The sequence below is a fragment of the Lathamus discolor genome, chromosome 4 (assembly GCF_037157495.1).
Source record: "Lathamus discolor isolate bLatDis1 chromosome 4, bLatDis1.hap1, whole genome shotgun sequence".
NCBI lineage: Eukaryota > Metazoa > Chordata > Aves > Psittaciformes > Psittacidae > Lathamus > Lathamus discolor.
This window is the reverse complement of record NC_088887.1, coordinates 48,491,228-48,510,396: the sequence shown is the minus strand read 5'-3', so window position 1 is coordinate 48,510,396 and position 19,169 is coordinate 48,491,228.

The window sequence follows — 19,169 nt, the reverse complement described above, 5'->3', positions numbered from 1 at the left end:
ATCCTCAGGCACCTCGCCCGTTTCCCACGACTTACCAAAGATGATGGAAAGTGGCCTAGCAATGACCTCTGCCAACTCCCTCAGCACCCGTGGGTGCATTCCATCCGGACCCATCGATTTACAGATGTCCAGATTGCATAGCTGATCCCTAACCCAATCCTCATCTACCAAAGCAAACTCCTCCTTTGTCCTGACTCCTTCTGGGGCTATAGAAATCCGGAGCCCTCGGGGAGAGTCTGCAGGAGTAAAGACAGAGGCAAAGAAGGCATTCAGCACCTCTGCCTTCTTTATATCCTCTGTCTCCAGGGCACCCACTTCGTTCAGCAGTGGGCCTATATTGCCTCTTGTGTTAGTTTTATTTGCTATGTATTTGAAGAAGCCCTTTCTATTGTCTTTAACCCGACTAGCAAGATTGAGTTCCAAGGAGGCCTTAGCTGTCCTAATTGCCTCCCTACATCCTCTAACAACTGTCCTATATTCCTCCCAAGCGGCAGAAGTTAGGATTCTGCTTAGGCTGGGGCTTCAAAGAGCCACAAAGCCTACACGTCCCGAAACACTGGTTCTGTAAAAGGCATGAAAACAATAGTGCGCCACTGCAGCAACACTGCTCCTTACATAGCTTGCCCATGAGGAACAGCCACGGTGGTGGCGAAGTGAGCTTCACTATTATGCTGTCCTCTAGTGTAGGGTTAGTGTTAGGCTTAGGGTTCAGAGAGCTGCAAAGCCAACAGCTTCAGAGGCATTGAGGCTGCAAAATGCATACCAAGAAGAATATCCCACTGCAACAACACTGCTCTTTACACGTCTTTCTCATCTGGAATACACATGATGCTGAAGCCTCAGTATTGTGTTATAGTCAAGTTTAGGGTTACGGTTAGGGTTAGGGTTAGGGTTAGGGTTAGGGTTCATAGAGACACAAGGCCTACAGGTCCAGAAACACTGTGGCTGTAAAACACATGCCAAGACAAGTCTGGCATTGCTCCTACATTGCTCCTTACATACCTTGCTCATGTGCAATGCACATGGTGCTGGAGACGTGAGCCTCCGTTCCAGGTACCATTCAAGGCAGGCTTTTGGTTCAGAGAGCCAAAATGCCTCACAGTTCCAGAGACATTTAGGCTGCCAAAGGCATGCAAAGATGAGTACGAAACTGCATCAACCCTGCTCCTTACATACCTTCCGCATAGGAAGACACGTGGTGCTGCACACTGCAGCCTAACTAGAACTGTGTCCTAGAGCTTAGCTTTCCGCTTAGGGTTAGTGTTCAATGAGTTACAAAGCCTGAAGTTCCAGCAATACTTGCTCTGGAAAAGTCATTCCAGGGGGAGCAGAGGAAGTCATTAACATTGGCCGCTTCAAAACTTTCTCATCTGGAATAGCGACTGTGCTTGAGCATAGAGCCTCAATATGACGCTGACATAAAGATGAGGGTTAGATATAGACTTCAGAGAGGCACAAAGCCCACAGCTTCAGAGACATTGTGGCTGCCAAAGGCATGCCAAGGCCAGAATGCCACTGAATCAACCCTCCTCCTACTATGCCATACGCATAGGAATAGCCTTGGTGCTGGATACACAACCTAACTATTACAGTGTCACAGAGGTTGGGGTTCCGGCTAGGGTTCAGAGAGTTACAAAAGCTGAAGTTCCAGCAATACTTGGTGTGGAAAAGTCATTCCAGGGGGAACACAGGACATCATTAACATCGGTCGTTTCAAAATTTTCTCATCTGGAAAAGCCACTGTGCTAGAGCCCAGAACCTAAATATGACTTTGACATACAGATTAGGCTTAGAGTTAGGTATAGGCTTCAGAGAAGCACAGAGCCCACAGCTTCAGAGCCATTGTGGCTGCAAAAGGCACGCCGAGTACGGCACTACATCAACATTGCTCCCTGCACGACTTTCTCAGGTAGAACACTGTACTGGAGACCACAGCATTACGATTATGGTGCCATAGAATCACAGAATCCCAGAATCCCAAGGGTTGGAAGGGACCTCAAAAGATCATCTAGTCCAACCCCCCCACAAGAGCAGGGTAACCTACAGTACATCACACAGGAACTTGTCCAGGCGGGCCTTGAATAGCTCCAGTGTAGGAGACTCCACAACCCCCCTGGGCAACCTGTTCCAGTGCTCTGTCACTCTTACAGTAAAGAAGTTCTTCCTGATGTTAACGTGGAACTTCCTATGCTCCAGTTTACACCCATTGCCCCTTGTCCTATCACTGGATATCACTGAAAAAAGCCTAGCTCCATCATCCTGACACCTACCCTTTACATATTTGTAAACATTGATGAGGTCACCCCTCAGTCTCCTCTTCTCCAAGCTAAAGAGACCCAGCTCCCTCAGCCTCTCCTCATAAGGGAGATGTTCCACTCCCTTCATCATCTTTGTGGCTCTGCGCTGGACTCCTTCAAGCAATTCCCTGTCCTTCTTGAACAGAGGGGCCCAGAACTGGACGCAATATTCCAGATGCGGCCTCACCAAGGCTGAGTAGAGGGGGAGGAGAACCTCTCTTGACCTACTAACCACTCCCTTTCTAATGCACCCCAAGATGCCATTTGCCTTCTTGGCCGCAAGAGCACACTGCTGGCTCATGGTCATCCTCCTATCCACCAGGACCCCCAGGTCCCTTTCCCCTTCGCTACTTTCCAGCAGGTCAACCCCCAACCTGTACTGCTACATGGGGTTGTTCTTCCCCAGATGCAAGACTCTACACTTGCCCTTGTTAAATTTCATCAAGTTTCTCCCCGCCCAACTCTCCAGCCTGTCCAGGTCTCGCTGAATGGCAGCACAGCCTTCTGGTGTGTCAGCCACTCCTCCCAGTTTTGTGTCATCAGCAGACTTGCTGATGGTGCACTCAGTTCCCTCATCCAGGTCATTGATGAAAATATTAAACAGCACCGGTCCCAGCACCGACCCCTGAGGAACTCCACTAGTCACAGACCTCCAGCTAGATTCTGCGCCATTGACCACAACTCTCTGCCTTCTTCCTTTCAACCAGTTCTCGATCCACCTCACTACTTGATCGTCAAGCCCACACTTCTTTAGCTTATCTATGAGGATGCTGTGGGAGACAGTATCAAATGCCTTACTGAAATCGAGAAAAACTACATCTACCGCTCTACCATCATCCCTCCACCTAGTCACTTCCTCATAGAAGCCTATAAGGTTGGTCATACATGACTTCCCCCTCATAAAACCATCTTGGCTGTTCTTAATGACCCCCTCATCCTTGATATGCCTAGTGATGGAGTCAAGAATAAGTTGTTCCATCACCTTTCCAGGGATGGAGGTAAGGCTGACCGCTCTATAATTACCCGGGTCCTCCTTCTTGCCCTTCTTATAGATTGGTGTGTCCTTTGCCATCCGCCAATCCTCAGGCACCTCGCCCGTTTCCCACGACTTACCAAAGATGATGGAAAGTGGCCTAGCAATGACCTCTGCCAACTCCCTCAGCACCCGTGGGTGCATTCCATCCGGACCCATCGATTTACAGATGTCCAGATTGCATAGCTGATCCCTAACCCAATCCTCATCTACCAGAGCAAACTCCTCCTTTGTCCTGACTCCTTCTGGGGCTATAGAAATCCGGAGCCCTCGGGGAGAGTCTGCAGGAGTAAAGACAGAGGCAAAGAAGGCATTCAGCACCTCTGCCTTCTTTATATCCTCTGTCTCCAGGGCACCCACTTCGTTCAGCAGTGGGCCTATATTGCCTCTTGTGTTAGTTTTATTTGCTATGTATTTGAAGAAGCCCTTTCTATTGTCTTTAACCCGACTAGCAACATTGAGTTCCAAGGAGGCCTTAGCTGTCCTAATTGCCTCCCTACATCCTCTAACAACTGTCCTATATTCCTCCCAAGCGGCAGAAGTTAGGATTCTGCTTAGGCTGGGGCTTCAAAGAGCCACAAAGCCTACACGTCCCGAAACACTGGTTCTGTAAAAGGCATGAAAACAATAGTGCGCCACTGCAGCAACACTGCTCCTTACATAGCTTGCCCATGAGGAACAGCCACGGTGGTGGCGAAGTGAGCTTCACTATTACGCTGTCCTCAAGTGTAGGGTTAGTGTTAGGCTTACGGTTCAGAGAGCTGCAAAGCCAACAGCTTCAGAGGCATTGAGGCTGCAAAATGCATACCAAGAAGAATATCCCACTGCAACAACACTGCTCTTTACACGTCTTTCTCATCTGGAATACACATGATGCTGAAGCCTCAGTATTGTGTTATAGTCAAGTTTAGGGTTACGGTTAGGGTTAGGGTTAGGGTTAGGGTTAGGGTTCATAGAGACACAAGGCCTACAGGTCCGGAAACACTGTGGCTGCAAAACACATGCCAAGACAAGTCTGGCATTGCTCCTACATTGCTCCTTACATACCTTGCTCATGTGCAATGCACATGGTGCTGGAGACGTGAGCCTCCGTTCCAGGTACCATTCAAGGCAGGCTTTTGGTTCAGAGAGCCAAAATGCCTCACAGTTCCAGAGACATTAAGGCTGCCAAAGGCATGCAAAGATGAGTACGAAACTGCATCAACCCTGCTCCTTACATACCTTCCGCATAGGAAGACACGTGGTGCTGCACACTGCAGCCTAACTAGAACTGTGTCCTAGAGCTTAGCTTTCCGCTTAGGGTTAGTGTTCAATGAGTTACAAAGCCTGAAGTTCCAGCAATACTTGCTCTGGAAAAGTCATTCCAGGGGGAGCAGAGGAAGTCATTAACATTGGCCGCTTCAAAACTTTCTCATCTGGAATAGCGACTGTGCTTGAGCATAGAGCCTCAATACGACGCTGACATAAAGATGAGGGTTAGATATAGACTTCAGAGAGGCACAAAGCCCACAGCTTCAGAGACATTGTGGCTGCCAAAGGCATGCCAAGGCCAGAATGCCACTGAATCAACCCTCCTCCTACTATGCCATACGCATAGGAATAGCCTTGGTGCTGGATACACAACCTAACTATTACGGTGTCACAGAGGTTGGGGTTCCGGCTAGGGTTCAGAGAGTTACAAAAGCTGAAGTTCCAGCAATACTTGGTGTGGAAAAGTCATTCCAGGGGGAACACAGGACATCATTAACATCGGTCGTTTCAAAATTTTCTCATCTGGAAAAGCCACTGTGCTAGAGCCCAGAACCTAAATATGACTTTGACATACAGATTAGGCTTAGAGTTAGGTATAGGCTTCAGAGAAGCACAGAGCCCACAGCTTCAGAGCCATTGTGGCTGCAAAAGGCACGCCGAGTACGGCACTACATCAACATTGCTCCCTGCACGACTTTCTCAGGTAGAACACTGTACTGGAGACCACAGCATTACGATTATGGTGCCATAGAATCACAGAATCCCAGAATCCCAAGGGTTGGAAGGGACCTCAAAAGATCATCTAGTCCAACCCCCCCACAAGAGCAGGGTAACCTACAGTACATCACACAGGAACTTGTCCAGGCGGGCCTTGAATAGCTCCAGTGTAGGAGACTCCACAACCCCCCTGGGCAACCTGTTCCAGTGCTCTGTCACTCTTACAGTAAAGAAGTTCTTCCTGATGTTAACGTGGAACTTCCTATGCTCCAGTTTACACCCATTGCCCTTGTCCTATCACTGGATATCACTGAAAAAAGCCTAGCTCCATCATCCTGACACCTACCCTTTACATATTTGTAAACATTGATGAGGTCACCCCTCAGTCTCCTCTTCTCCAAGCTAAAGAGACCCAGCTCCCTCAGCCTCTCCTCATAAGGGAGATGTTCCACTCCCTTCATCATCTTTGTGGCTCTGCGCTGGACTCCTTCAAGCAATTCCCTGTCCTTCTTGAACAGAGGGGCCCAGAACTGGACGCAATATTCCAGATGCGGCCTCACCAAGGCTGAGTAGAGGGGGAGGAGAACCTCTCTTGACCTACTAACCACTCCCTTTCTAATGCACCCCAAGATGCCATTTGCCTTCTTGGCCGCAAGAGCACACTGCTGGCTCATGGTCATCCTCCTATCCACCAGGACCCCCAGGTCCCTTTCCCCTTCGCTACTTTCCAGCAGGTCAACCCCCAACCTGTACTGCTACATGGGGTTGTTCTTCCCCAGATGCAAGACTCTACACTTGCCCTTGTTAAATTTCATCAAGTTTCTCCCCGCCCAACTCTCCAGCCTGTCCAGGTCTCGCTGAATGGCAGCACAGCCTTCTGGTGTGTCAGCCACTCCTCCCAGTTTTGTGTCATCAGCAGACTTGCTGATGGTGCACTCAGTTCCCTCATCCAGGTCATCGATGAAAATATTAAACAGCACCGGTCCCAGCACCGACCCCTGAGGAACTCCACTAGTCACAGACCTCCAGTTAGATTCTGCGCCATTGACCACAACTCTCTGCCTTCTTCCTTTCAACCAGTTCTCGATCCACCTCACTACTTGATCGTCAAGCCCACACTTCTTTAGCTTATCTATGAGGATGCTGTGGGAGACAGTATCAAATGCCTTACTGAAATCGAGAAAAACTACATCTACCGCTCTACCATCATCCCTCCACCTAGTCACTTCCTCATAGAAGCCTATAAGGTTGGTCATACATGACTTCCCCCTCATAAAACCATGTTGGCTGTTCTTAATGACCCCCTCATCCTTGATATGCCTAGTGATGGAGTCAAGAATAAGTTGTTCCATCACCTTTCCAGGGATGGAGGTAAGGCTGACCGCTCTATAATTACCCGGGTCCTCCTTCTTGCCCTTCTTATAGATTGGTGTGTCCTTTGCCATCCGCCAATCCTCAGGCACCTCGCCCGTTTCCCACGACTTACCAAAGATGATGGAAAGTGGCCTAGCAATGACCTCTGCCAACTCCCTCAGCACCCGTGGGTGCATTCCATCCGGACCCATCGATTTACAGATGTCCAGATTGCATAGCTGATCCCTAACCCAATCCTCATCTACCAGAGCAAACTCCTCCTTTGTCCTGACTCCTTCTGGGGCTATAGAAATCCGGAGCCCTCGGGGAGAGTCTGCAGGAGTAAAGACAGAGGCAAAGAAGGCATTCAGCACCTCTGCCTTCTTTATATCCTCTGTCTCCAGGGCACCCACTTCGTTCAGCAGTGGGCCTATATTGCCTCTTGTGTTAGTTTTATTTGCTATGTATTTGAAGAAGCCCTTTCTATTGTCTTTAACCCGACTAGCAAGATTGAGTTCCAAGGAGGCCTTAGCTGTCCTAATTGCCTCCCTACATCCTCTAACAACTGTCCTATATTCCTCCCAAGCGGCAGAAGTTAGGATTCTGCTTAGGCTGGGGCTTCAAAGAGCCACAAAGCCTACACGTCCCGAAACACTGGTTCTGTAAAAGGCATGAAAACAATAGTGCGCCACTGCAGCAACACTGCTCCTTACATAGCTTGCCCATGAGGAACAGCCACGGTGGTGGCGAAGTGAGCTTCACTATTACGCTGTCCTCAAGTGTAGGGTTAGTGTTAGGCTTACGGTTCAGAGAGCTGCAAAGCCAACAGCTTCAGAGGCATTGAGGCTGCAAAATGCATACCAAGAAGAATATCCCACTGCAACAACACTGCTCTTTACACGTCTTTCTCATCTGGAATACACATGATGCTGAAGCCTCAGTATTGTGTTATAGTCAAGTTTAGGGTTACGGTTAGGGTTAGGGTTAGGGTTAGGGTTAGGGTTCATAGAGACACAAGGCCTACAGGTCCGGAAACACTGTGGCTGCAAAACACATGCCAAGACAAGTCTGGCATTGCTCCTACATTGCTCCTTACATACCTTGCTCATGTGCAATGCACATGGTGCTGGAGACGTGAGCCTCCGTTCCAGGTACCATTCAAGGCAGGCTTTTGGTTCAGAGAGCCAAAATGCCTCACAGTTCCAGAGACATTAAGGCTGCCAAAGGCATGCAAAGATGAGTACGAAACTGCATCAACCCTGCTCCTTACATACCTTCCGCATAGGAAGACACGTGGTGCTGCACACTGCAGCCTAACTAGAACTGTGTCCTAGAGCTTAGCTTTCCGCTTAGGGTTAGTGTTCAATGAGTTACAAAGCCTGAAGTTCCAGCAATACTTGCTCTGGAAAAGTCATTCCAGGGGGAGCAGAGGAAGTCATTAACATTGGCCGCTTCAAAACTTTCTCATCTGGAATAGCGACTGTGCTTGAGCATAGAGCCTCAATACGACGCTGACATAAAGATGAGGGTTAGATATAGACTTCAGAGAGGCACAAAGCCCACAGCTTCAGAGACATTGTGGCTGCCAAAGGCATGCCAAGGCCAGAATGCCACTGAATCAACCCTCCTCCTACTATGCCATACGCATAGGAATAGCCTTGGTGCTGGATACACAACCTAACTATTACGGTGTCACAGAGGTTGGGGTTCCGGCTAGGGTTCAGAGAGTTACAAAAGCTGAAGTTCCAGCAATACTTGGTGTGGAAAAGTCATTCCAGGGGGAACACAGGACATCATTAACATCGGTCGTTTCAAAATTTTCTCATCTGGAAAAGCCACTGTGCTAGAGCCCAGAACCTAAATATGACTTTGACATACAGATTAGGCTTAGAGTTAGGTATAGGCTTCAGAGAAGCACAGAGCCCACAGCTTCAGAGCCATTGTGGCTGCAAAAGGCACGCCGAGTACGGCACTACATCAACATTGCTCCCTGCACGACTTTCTCAGGTAGAACACTGTACTGGAGACCACAGCATTACGATTATGGTGCCATAGAATCACAGAATCCCAGAATCCCAAGGGTTGGAAGGGACCTCAAAAGATCATCTAGTCCAACCCCCCCACAAGAGCAGGGTAACCTACAGTACATCACACAGGAACTTGTCCAGGCGGGCCTTGAATAGCTCCAGTGTAGGAGACTCCACAACCCCCCTGGGCAACCTGTTCCAGTGCTCTGTCACTCTTACAGTAAAGAAGTTCTTCCTGATGTTAACGTGGAACTTCCTATGCTCCAGTTTACACCCATTGCCCTTGTCCTATCACTGGATATCACTGAAAAAAGCCTAGCTCCATCATCCTGACACCTACCCTTTACATATTTGTAAACATTGATGAGGTCACCCCTCAGTCTCCTCTTCTCCAAGCTAAAGAGACCCAGCTCCCTCAGCCTCTCCTCATAAGGGAGATGTTCCACTCCCTTCATCATCTTTGTGGCTCTGCGCTGGACTCCTTCAAGCAATTCCCTGTCCTTCTTGAACAGAGGGGCCCAGAACTGGACGCAATATTCCAGATGCGGCCTCACCAAGGCTGAGTAGAGGGGGAGGAGAACCTCTCTTGACCTACTAACCACTCCCTTTCTAATGCACCCCAAGATGCCATTTGCCTTCTTGGCCGCAAGAGCACACTGCTGGCTCATGGTCATCCTCCTATCCACCAGGACCCCCAGGTCCCTTTCCCCTTCGCTACTTTCCAGCAGGTCAACCCCCAACCTGTACTGCTACATGGGGTTGTTCTTCCCCAGATGCAAGACTCTACACTTGCCCTTGTTAAATTTCATCAAGTTTCTCCCCGCCCAACTCTCCAGCCTGTCCAGGTCTCGCTGAATGGCAGCACAGCCTTCTGGTGTGTCAGCCACTCCTCCCAGTTTTGTGTCATCAGCAGACTTGCTGATGGTGCACTCAGTTCCCTCATCCAGGTCATCGATGAAAATATTAAACAGCACCGGTCCCAGCACCGACCCCTGAGGAACTCCACTAGTCACAGACCTCCAGTTAGATTCTGCGCCATTGACCACAACTCTCTGCCTTCTTCCTTTCAACCAGTTCTCGATCCACCTCACTACTTGATCGTCAAGCCCACACTTCTTTAGCTTATCTATGAGGATGCTGTGGGAGACAGTATCAAATGCCTTACTGAAATCGAGAAAAACTACATCTACCGCTCTACCATCATCCCTCCACCTAGTCACTTCCTCATAGAAGCCTATAAGGTTGGTCATACATGACTTCCCCCTCATAAAACCATGTTGGCTGTTCTTAATGACCCCCTCATCCTTGATATGCCTAGTGATGGAGTCAAGAATAAGTTGTTCCATCACCTTTCCAGGGATGGAGGTAAGGCTGACCGCTCTATAATTACCCGGGTCCTCCTTCTTGCCCTTCTTATAGATTGGTGTGTCCTTTGCCATCCGCCAATCCTCAGGCACCTCGCCCGTTTCCCACGACTTACCAAAGATGATGGAAAGTGGCCTAGCAATGACCTCTGCCAACTCCCTCAGCACCCGTGGGTGCATTCCATCCGGACCCATCGATTTACAGATGTCCAGATTGCATAGCTGATCCCTAACCCAATCCTCATCTACCAGAGCAAACTCCTCCTTTGTCCTGACTCCTTCTGGGGCTATAGAAATCCGGAGCCCTCGGGGAGAGTCTGCAGGAGTAAAGACAGAGGCAAAGAAGGCATTCAGCACCTCTGCCTTCTTTATATCCTCTGTCTCCAGGGCACCCACTTCGTTCAGCAGTGGGCCTATATTGCCTCTTGTGTTAGTTTTATTTGCTATGTATTTGAAGAAGCCCTTTCTATTGTCTTTAACCCGACTAGCAAGATTGAGTTCCAAGGAGGCCTTAGCTGTCCTAATTGCCTCCCTACATCCTCTAACAACTGTCCTATATTCCTCCCAAGCGGCAGAAGTTAGGATTCTGCTTAGGCTGGGGCTTCAAAGAGCCACAAAGCCTACACGTCCCGAAACACTGGTTCTGTAAAAGGCATGAAAACAATAGTGCGCCACTGCAGCAACACTGCTCCTTACATAGCTTGCCCATGAGGAACAGCCACGGTGGTGGCGAAGTGAGCTTCACTATTATGCTGTCCTCAAGTGTAGGGTTAGTGTTAGGCTTAGGGTTCAGAGAGCTGCAAAGCCAACAGCTTCAGAGGCATTGACGCTGCAAAATGCATACCAAGAAGAATATCCCACTGCAACAACACTGCTCTTTACACGTCTTTCTCATCTGGAATACACATGATGCTGAAGCCTCAGTATTGTGTTATAGTCAAGTTTAGGGTTACGGTTAGGGTTAGGGTTAGGGTTAGGGTTCATAGAGACACAAGGCCTACAGGTCCGGAAACACTGTGGCTGTCAAACACATGCCAAGACAAGTCTGGCATTGCTCCTACATTGCTCCTTACATACCTTGCTCATGTGCAATGCACATGGTGCTGGAGACGTGAGCCTCCGTTCCAGGTACCATTCAAGGCAGGCTTTTGGTTCAGAGAGCCAAAATGCCTCACAGTTCCAGAGACATTAAGGCTGCCAAAGGCATGCAAAGATGAGTACGAAACTGCATCAACCCTGCTCCTTACATACCTTCCGCATAGGAAGACACGTGGTGCTGCACACTGCAGCCTAACTAGAACTGTGTCCTAGAGCTTAGCTTTCCGCTTAGGGTTAGTGTTCAATGAGTTACAAAGCCTGAAGTTCCAGCAATACTTGCTCTGGAAAAGTCATTCCAGGGGGAGCAGAGGAAGTCATTAACATTGGCCGCTTCAAAACTTTCTCATCTGGAATAGCGACTGTGCTTGAGCATAGAGCCTCAATACGACGCTGACATAAAGATGAGGGTTAGATATAGACTTCAGAGAGGCACAAAGCCCACAGCTTCAGAGACATTGTGGCTGCCAAAGGCATGCCAAGGCCAGAATGCCTCTGAATCAACCCTCCTCCTACTATGCCATACGCATAGGAATAGCCTTGGTGCTGGATACACAACCTAACTATTACGGTGTCACAGAGGTTGGGGTTCCGGCTAGGGTTCAGAGAGTTACAAAAGCTGAAGTTCCAGCAATACTTGGTGTGGAAAAGTCATTCCAGGGGGAACACAGGACATCATTAACATCGGTCGTTTCAAAATTTTCTCATCTGGAAAAGCCACTGTGCTAGAGCCCAGAACCTAAATATGACTTTGACATACAGATTAGGCTTAGAGTTAGGTAAAGGCTTCAGAGAAGCACAGAGCCCACAGCTTCAGAGCCATTGTGGCTGCAAAAGGCACGCCGAGTACGGCACTACATCAACATTGCTCCCTGCACGACTTTCTCAGGTAGAACACTGTACTGGAGACCACAGCATTACGATTATGGTGCCATAGAATCACAGAATCCCAAGGGTTGGAAGGGACCTCAAAAGATCATCTAGTCCAACCCCCCCACAAGAGCAGGGTAACCTACAGTACATCACACAGGAACTTGTCCAGGCGGGCCTTGAATAGCTCCAGTGTAGGAGACTCCACAACCCCCCTGGGCAACCTGTTCCAGTGCTCTGCCACTCTTACAGTAAAGAAGTTCTTCCTGATGTTAACGTGGAACTTCCTATGCTCCAGTTTACACCCATTGCCCTTGTCCTATCACTGGATATCACTGAAAAAAGCCTAGCTCCATCATCCTGACACCTACCCTTTACATATTTGTAAACATTGATGAGGTCACCCCTCAGTCTCCTCTTCTCCAAGCTAAAGAGACCCAGCTCCCTCAGCCTCTCCTCATAAGGGAGATGTTCCACTCCCTTCATCATCTTTGTGGCTCTGCGCTGGACTCCTTCAAGCAATTCCCTGTCCTTCTTGAACAGAGGGGCCCAGAACTGGACGCAATATTCCAGATGCGGCCTCACCAAGGCTGAGTAGAGGGGGAGGAGAACCTCTCTTGACCTACTAACCACTCCCTTTCTAATGCACCCCAAGATGCCATTTGCCTTCTTGGCCGCAAGAGCACACTGCTGGCTCATGGTCATCCTCCTATCCACCAGGACCCCCAGGTCCCTTTCCCCTTCGCTACTTTCCAGCAGGTCAACCCCCAACCTGTACTGCTACATGGGGTTGTTCTTCCCCAGATGCAAGACTCTACACTTGCCCTTGTTAAATTTCATCAAGTTTCTCCCCGCCCAACTCTCCAGCCTGTCCAGGTCTCGCTGAATGGCAGCACAGCCTTCTGGTGTGTCAGCCACTCCTCCCAGTTTTGTGTCATCAGCAGACTTGCTGATGGTGCACTCAGTTCCCTCATCCAGGTCATCGATGAAAATATTAAACAGCACCGGTCCCAGCACCGACCCCTGAGGAACTCCACTAGTCACAGACCTCCAGTTAGATTCTGCGCCATTGACCACAACTCTCTGCCTTCTTCCTTTCAACCAGTTCTCGATCCACCTCACTACTTGATCGTCAAGCCCACACTTCTTTAGCTTATCTATGAGGATGCTGTGGGAGACAGTATCAAATGCCTTACTGAAATCGAGAAAAACTACATCTACCGCTCTACCATCATCCCTCCACCTAGTCACTTCCTCATAGAAGCCTATAAGGTTGGTCATACATGACTTCCCCCTCATAAAACCATGTTGGCTGTTCTTAATGACCCCCTCATCCTTGATATGCCTAGTGATGGAGTCAAGAATAAGTTGTTCCATCACCTTTCCAGGGATGGAGGTAAGGCTGACCGCTCTATAATTACCCGGGTCCTCCTTCTTGCCCTTCTTATAGATTGGTGTGTCCTTTGCCATCCGCCAATCCTCAGGCACCTCGCCCGTTTCCCACGACTCACCAAAGATGATGGAAAGTGGCCTAGCAATGACCTCTGCCAACTCCCTCAGCACCCGTGGGTGCATTCCATCCGGACCCATCGATTTACAGATGTCCAGATTGCATAGCTGATCCCTAACCCAATCCTCATCTACCAAAGCAAACTCCTCCTTTGTCCTGACTCCTTCTGGGGCTATAGAAATCCGGAGCCCTCGGGGAGAGTCTGCAGGAGTAAAGACAGAGGCAAAGAAGGCATTCAGCACCTCTGCCTTCTTTATATCCTCTGTCTCCAGGGCACCCACTTCGTTCAGCAGTGGGCCTATATTGCCTCTTGTGTTAGTTTTATTTGCTATGTATTTGAAGAAGCCCTTTCTATTGTCTTTAACCCGACTAGCAAGATTGAGTTCCAAGGAGGCCTTAGCTGTCCTAATTGCCTCCCTACATCCTCTAACAACTGTCCTATATTCCTCCCAAGCGGCAGAAGTTAGGATTCTGCTTAGGCTGGGGCTTCAAAGAGCCACAAAGCCTACACGTCCCGAAACACTGGTTCTGTAAAAGGCATGAAAACAATAGTGCGCCACTGCAGCAACACTGCTCCTTACATAGCTTGCCCATGAGGAACAGCCACGGTGGTGGCGAAGTGAGCTTCACTATTACGCTGTCCTCAAGTGTAGGGTTAGTGTTAGGCTTAGGGTTCAGAGAGCTGCAAAGCCAACAGCTTCAGAGGCATTGAGGCTGCAAAATGCATACCAAGAAGAATATCCCACTGCAACAACACTGCTCTTTACACGTCTTTCTCATCTGGAATACACATGATGCTGAAGCCTCAGTATTGTGTTATAGTCAAGTTTAGGGTTACGGTTAGGGTTAGGGTTAGGGTTAGGGTTAGGGTTCATAGAGACACAAGGCCTACAGGTCCGGAAACACTGTGGCTGCAAAACACATGCCAAGACAAGTCTGGCATTGCTCCTACATTGCTCCTTACATACCTTGCTCATGTGCAATGCACATGGTGCTGGAGACGTGAGCCTCCGTTCCAGGTACCATTCAAGGCAGGCTTTTGGTTCAGAGAGCCAAAATGCCTCACAGTTCCAGAGACATTAAGGCTGCCAAAGGCATGCAAAGATGAGTACGAAACTGCATCAACCCTGCTCCTTACATACCTTCCGCATTGGAAGACACGTGGTGCTGCACACTACAGCCTAACTAGAACTGTGTCCTAGAGCTTAGCTTTCCGCTTAGGGTTAGTGTTCAGTGAGTTACAAAGCCTGAAGTTCCAGCAATACTTGCTCTGGAAAAGTCATTCCAGGGGGAGCAGAGGACGTCATTAACATTGGCCGCTTCAAAACTTTCTCATCTGGAATAGAGACTGTGCTTGAGCATAGAGCCTCAATACGACGCTGACATAAAGATGAGGGTTAGATATAGACTTCAGAGAGGCACAAAGCCCACAGCTTCAGAGACATTGTGGCTGCCAAAGGCATGCCAAGGCCAGAATGCCACTGAATCAACCCTCCTCCTACTATGCCATACGCATAGGAATAGCCTTGGTGCTGGATACACAACCTAACTATTACGGTGTCACAGAGGTTGGGGTTCCGGCTAGGGTTCAGAGAGTTACAAAAGCTGAAGTTCCAGCAATACTTGGTGTGGAAAAGTCATTCCAGGGGGAACACAGGACATCATTAACATCGGTCGTTTCAAAATTTTCTCATCTGGAAAAGCCACTGTGCTAGAGCCCAGAACCTAAATATGACTTTGACATACAGATTAGGCTTAGAGTTAGGTAGAGGCTTCAGAGAAGCACAGAGCCCACAGCTTCAGAGCCACTGTGGCTGCAAAAGGCACGCCGAGTACGGCACTACATCAACATTGCTCCCTGCACGACTTTCGCAGGTAGAACACTGTACTGGAGACCACAGCATTACAATTATGGTGCCATAGAATCACAGAATCACAGAATCCCAAGGGTTGGAAGGGACCTCAAAAGATCATCTAGTCCAACCCCCCCACAAGAGCAGGGTAACCTACAGTACATCACACAGGAACTTGTCCAGGCGGGCCTTGAATAGCTCCAGTGTAGGAGACTCCACAACCCCCCTGGGCAACCTGTTCCAGTGCTCTGTCACTCTTACAGTAAAGAAGTTCTTCCTGATGTTAACGTGGAACTTCCTATGCTCCAGTTTACACCCATTGCCCCTTGTCCTATCACTGGATATCACTGAAAAAAGCCTAGCTCCATCATCCTGACACCTACCCTTTACATATTTGTAAACATTGATGAGGTCACCCCTCAGTCTCCTCTTCTCCAAGCTAAAGAGACCCAGCTCCCTCAGCCTCTCCTCATAAGGGAGATGTTCCACTCCCTTCATCATCTTTGTGGCTCTGCGCTGGACTCCTTCAAGCAATTCCCTGTCCTTCTTGAACAGAGGGGCCCAGAACTGGACGCAATATTCCAGATGCGGCCTCACCAAGGCTGAGTAGAGGGGGAGGAGAACCTCTCTTGACCTACTAACCACTCCCTTTCTAATGCACCCCAAGATGCCATTTGCCTTCTTGGCCGCAAGAGCACACTGCTGGCTCATGGTCATCCTCCTATCCACCAGGACCCCCAGGTCCCTTTCCCCTTCGCTACTTTCCAGCAGGTCAACCCCCAACCTGTACTGCTACATGGGGTTGTTCTTCCCCAGATGCAAGACTCTACACTTGCCCTTGTTAAATTTCATCAAGTTTCTCCCCGCCCAACTCTCCAGCCTGTCCAGGTCTCGCTGAATGGCAGCACAGCCTTCTGGTGTGTCAGCCACTCCTCCCAGTTTTGTGTCATCAGCAAACTTGCTGATGGTGCACTCAGTTCCCTCATCCAGGTCATCGATGAAAATATTAAACAGCACCGGTCCCAGCACCGACCCCTGAGGAACTCCACTAGTCACAGACCTCCAGTTAGATTCTGCGCCATTGACCACAACTCTCTGCCTTCTTCCTTTCAACCAGTTCTCGATCCACCTCACTACTTGATCGTCAAGCCCACACTTCTTTAGCTTATCTATGAGGATGCTGTGGGAGACAGTATCAAATGCCTTACTGAAATCGAGAAAAACTACATCTACCGCTCTACCATCATCCCTCCACCTAGTCACTTCCTCATAGAAGCCTATAAGGTTGGTCATACATGACTTCCCCCTCATAAAACCATCTTGGCTGTTCTTAATGACCCCCTCATCCTTGATATGCCTAGTGATGGAGTCAAGAATAAGTTGTTCCATCACCTTTCCAGGGATGGAGGTAAGGCTGACCGCTCTATAATTACCCGGGTCCTCCTTCTTGCCCTTCTTATAGATTGGTGTGTCCTTTGCCATCCGCCAATCCTCAGGCACCTCGCCCGTTTCCCACGACTCACCAAAGATGATGGAAAGTGGCCTAGCAATGACCTCTGCCAACTCCCTCAGCACCCGTGGGTGCATTCCATCCGGACCCATCGATTTACAGATGTCCAGATTGCATAGCTGATCCCTAACCCAATCCTCATCTACCAGAGCAAACTCCTCCTTTGTCCTGACTCCTTCTGGGGCTATAGAAATCCGGAGCCCTCGGGGAGAGTCTGCAGGAGTAAAGACAGAGGCAAAGAAGGCATTCAGCACCTCTGCCTTCTTTATATCCTCTGTCTCCAGGGCACCCACTTCGTTCAGCAGTGGGCCTATATTGCCTCTTGTGTTAGTTTTATTTGCTATGTATTTGAAGAAGCCCTTTCTATTGTCTTTAACCCGACTAGCAACATTGAGTTCCAAGGAGGCCTTAGCTGTCCTAATTGCCTCCCTACATCCTCTAACAACTGTCCTATATTCCTCCCAAGCGGCAGAAGTTAGGATTCTGCTTAGGCTGGGGCTTCAAAGAGCCACAAAGCCTACACGTCCCGAAACACTGGTTCTGTAAAAGGCATGAAAACAATAGTGCGCCACTGCAGCAACACTGCTCCTTACATAGCTTGCCCATGAGGAACAGCCACGGTGGTGGCGAAGTGAGCTTCACTATTATGCTGTCCTCAAGTGTAGGGTTAGTGTTAGGCTTAGGGTTCAGAGAGCTGCAAAGCCAACAGCTTCAGAGGCATTGACGCTGCAAAATGCATACCAAGAAGAATATCCCACTGCAACAACACTGCTCTTTACACGTCTTTCTCATCTGGAATACACATGATGCTGAAGCCTCAGTATTGTGTTATAGTCAAGTTTAGGGTTACGGTTAGGGTTAGGGTTAGGGTTAGGGTTCATAGAGACACAAGGCCTACAGGTCCGGAAACACTGTGGCTGTCAAACACATGCCAAGACAAGTCTGGCATTGCTCCTACATTGCTCCTTACATACCTTGCTCATGTGCAATGCACATGGTGCTGGAGACGTGAGCCTCCGTTCCAGGTACCATTCAAGGCAGGCTTTTGGTTCAGAGAGCCAAAATGCCTCACAGTTCCAGAGACATTAAGGCTGCCAAAGGCATGCAAAGATGAGTACGAAACTGCATCAACCCTGCTCCTTACATACCTTCCGCATAGGAAGACACGTGGTGCTGCACACTGCAGCCTAACTAGAACTGTGTCCTAGAGCTTAGCTTTCCGCTTAGGGTTAGTGTTCAATGAGTTACAAAGCCTGAAGTTCCAGCAATACTTGCTCTGGAAAAGTCATTCCAGGGGGAGCAGAGGAAGTCATTAACATTGGCCGCTTCAAAACTTTCTCATCTGGAATAGCGACTGTGCTTGAGCATAGAGCCTCAATACGACGCTGACATAAAGATGAGGGTTAGATATAGACTTCAGAGAGGCACAAAGCCCACAGCTTCAGAGACATTGTGGCTGCCAAAGGCATGCCAAGGCCAGAATGCCTCTGAATCAACCCTCCTCCTACTATGCCATACGCATAGGAATAGCCTTGGTGCTGGATACACAACCTAACTATTACGGTGTCACAGAGGTTGGGGTTCCGGCTAGGGTTCAGAGAGTTACAAAAGCTGAAGTTCCAGCAATACTTGGTGTGGAAAAGTCATTCCAGGGGGAACACAGGACATCATTAACATCGGTCGTTTCAAAATTTTCTCATCTGGAAAAGCCACTGTGCTAGAGCCCAGAACCTAAATATGACTTTGACATACAGATTAGGCTTAGAGTTAGGTAAAGGCTTCAGAGAAGCACAGAGCCCACAGCTTCAGAGCCATTGTGGCTGCAAAAGGCACGCCGAGTACGGCACTACATCAACATTGCTCCCTGCACGACTTTCTCAGGTAGAACACTGTACTGGAGACCACAGCATTACGATTATGGTGCCATAGAATCACAGAATCCCAAGGGTTGGAAGGGACCTCAAAAGATCATCTAGTCCAACCCCCCCACAAGAGCAGGGTAACCTACAGTACATCACACAGGAACTTGTCCAGGCGGGCCTTGAATAGCTCCAGTGTAGGAGACTCCACAACCCCCCTGGGCAACCTGTTCCAGTGCTCTGCCACTCTTACAGTAAAGAAGTTCTTCCTGATGTTAACGTGGAACTTCCTATGCTCCAGTTTACACCCATTGCCCTTGTCCTATCACTGGATATCACTGAAAAAAGCCTAGCTCCATCATCCTGACACCTACCCTTTACATATTTGTAAACATTGATGAGGTCACCCCTCAGTCTCCTCTTCTCCAAG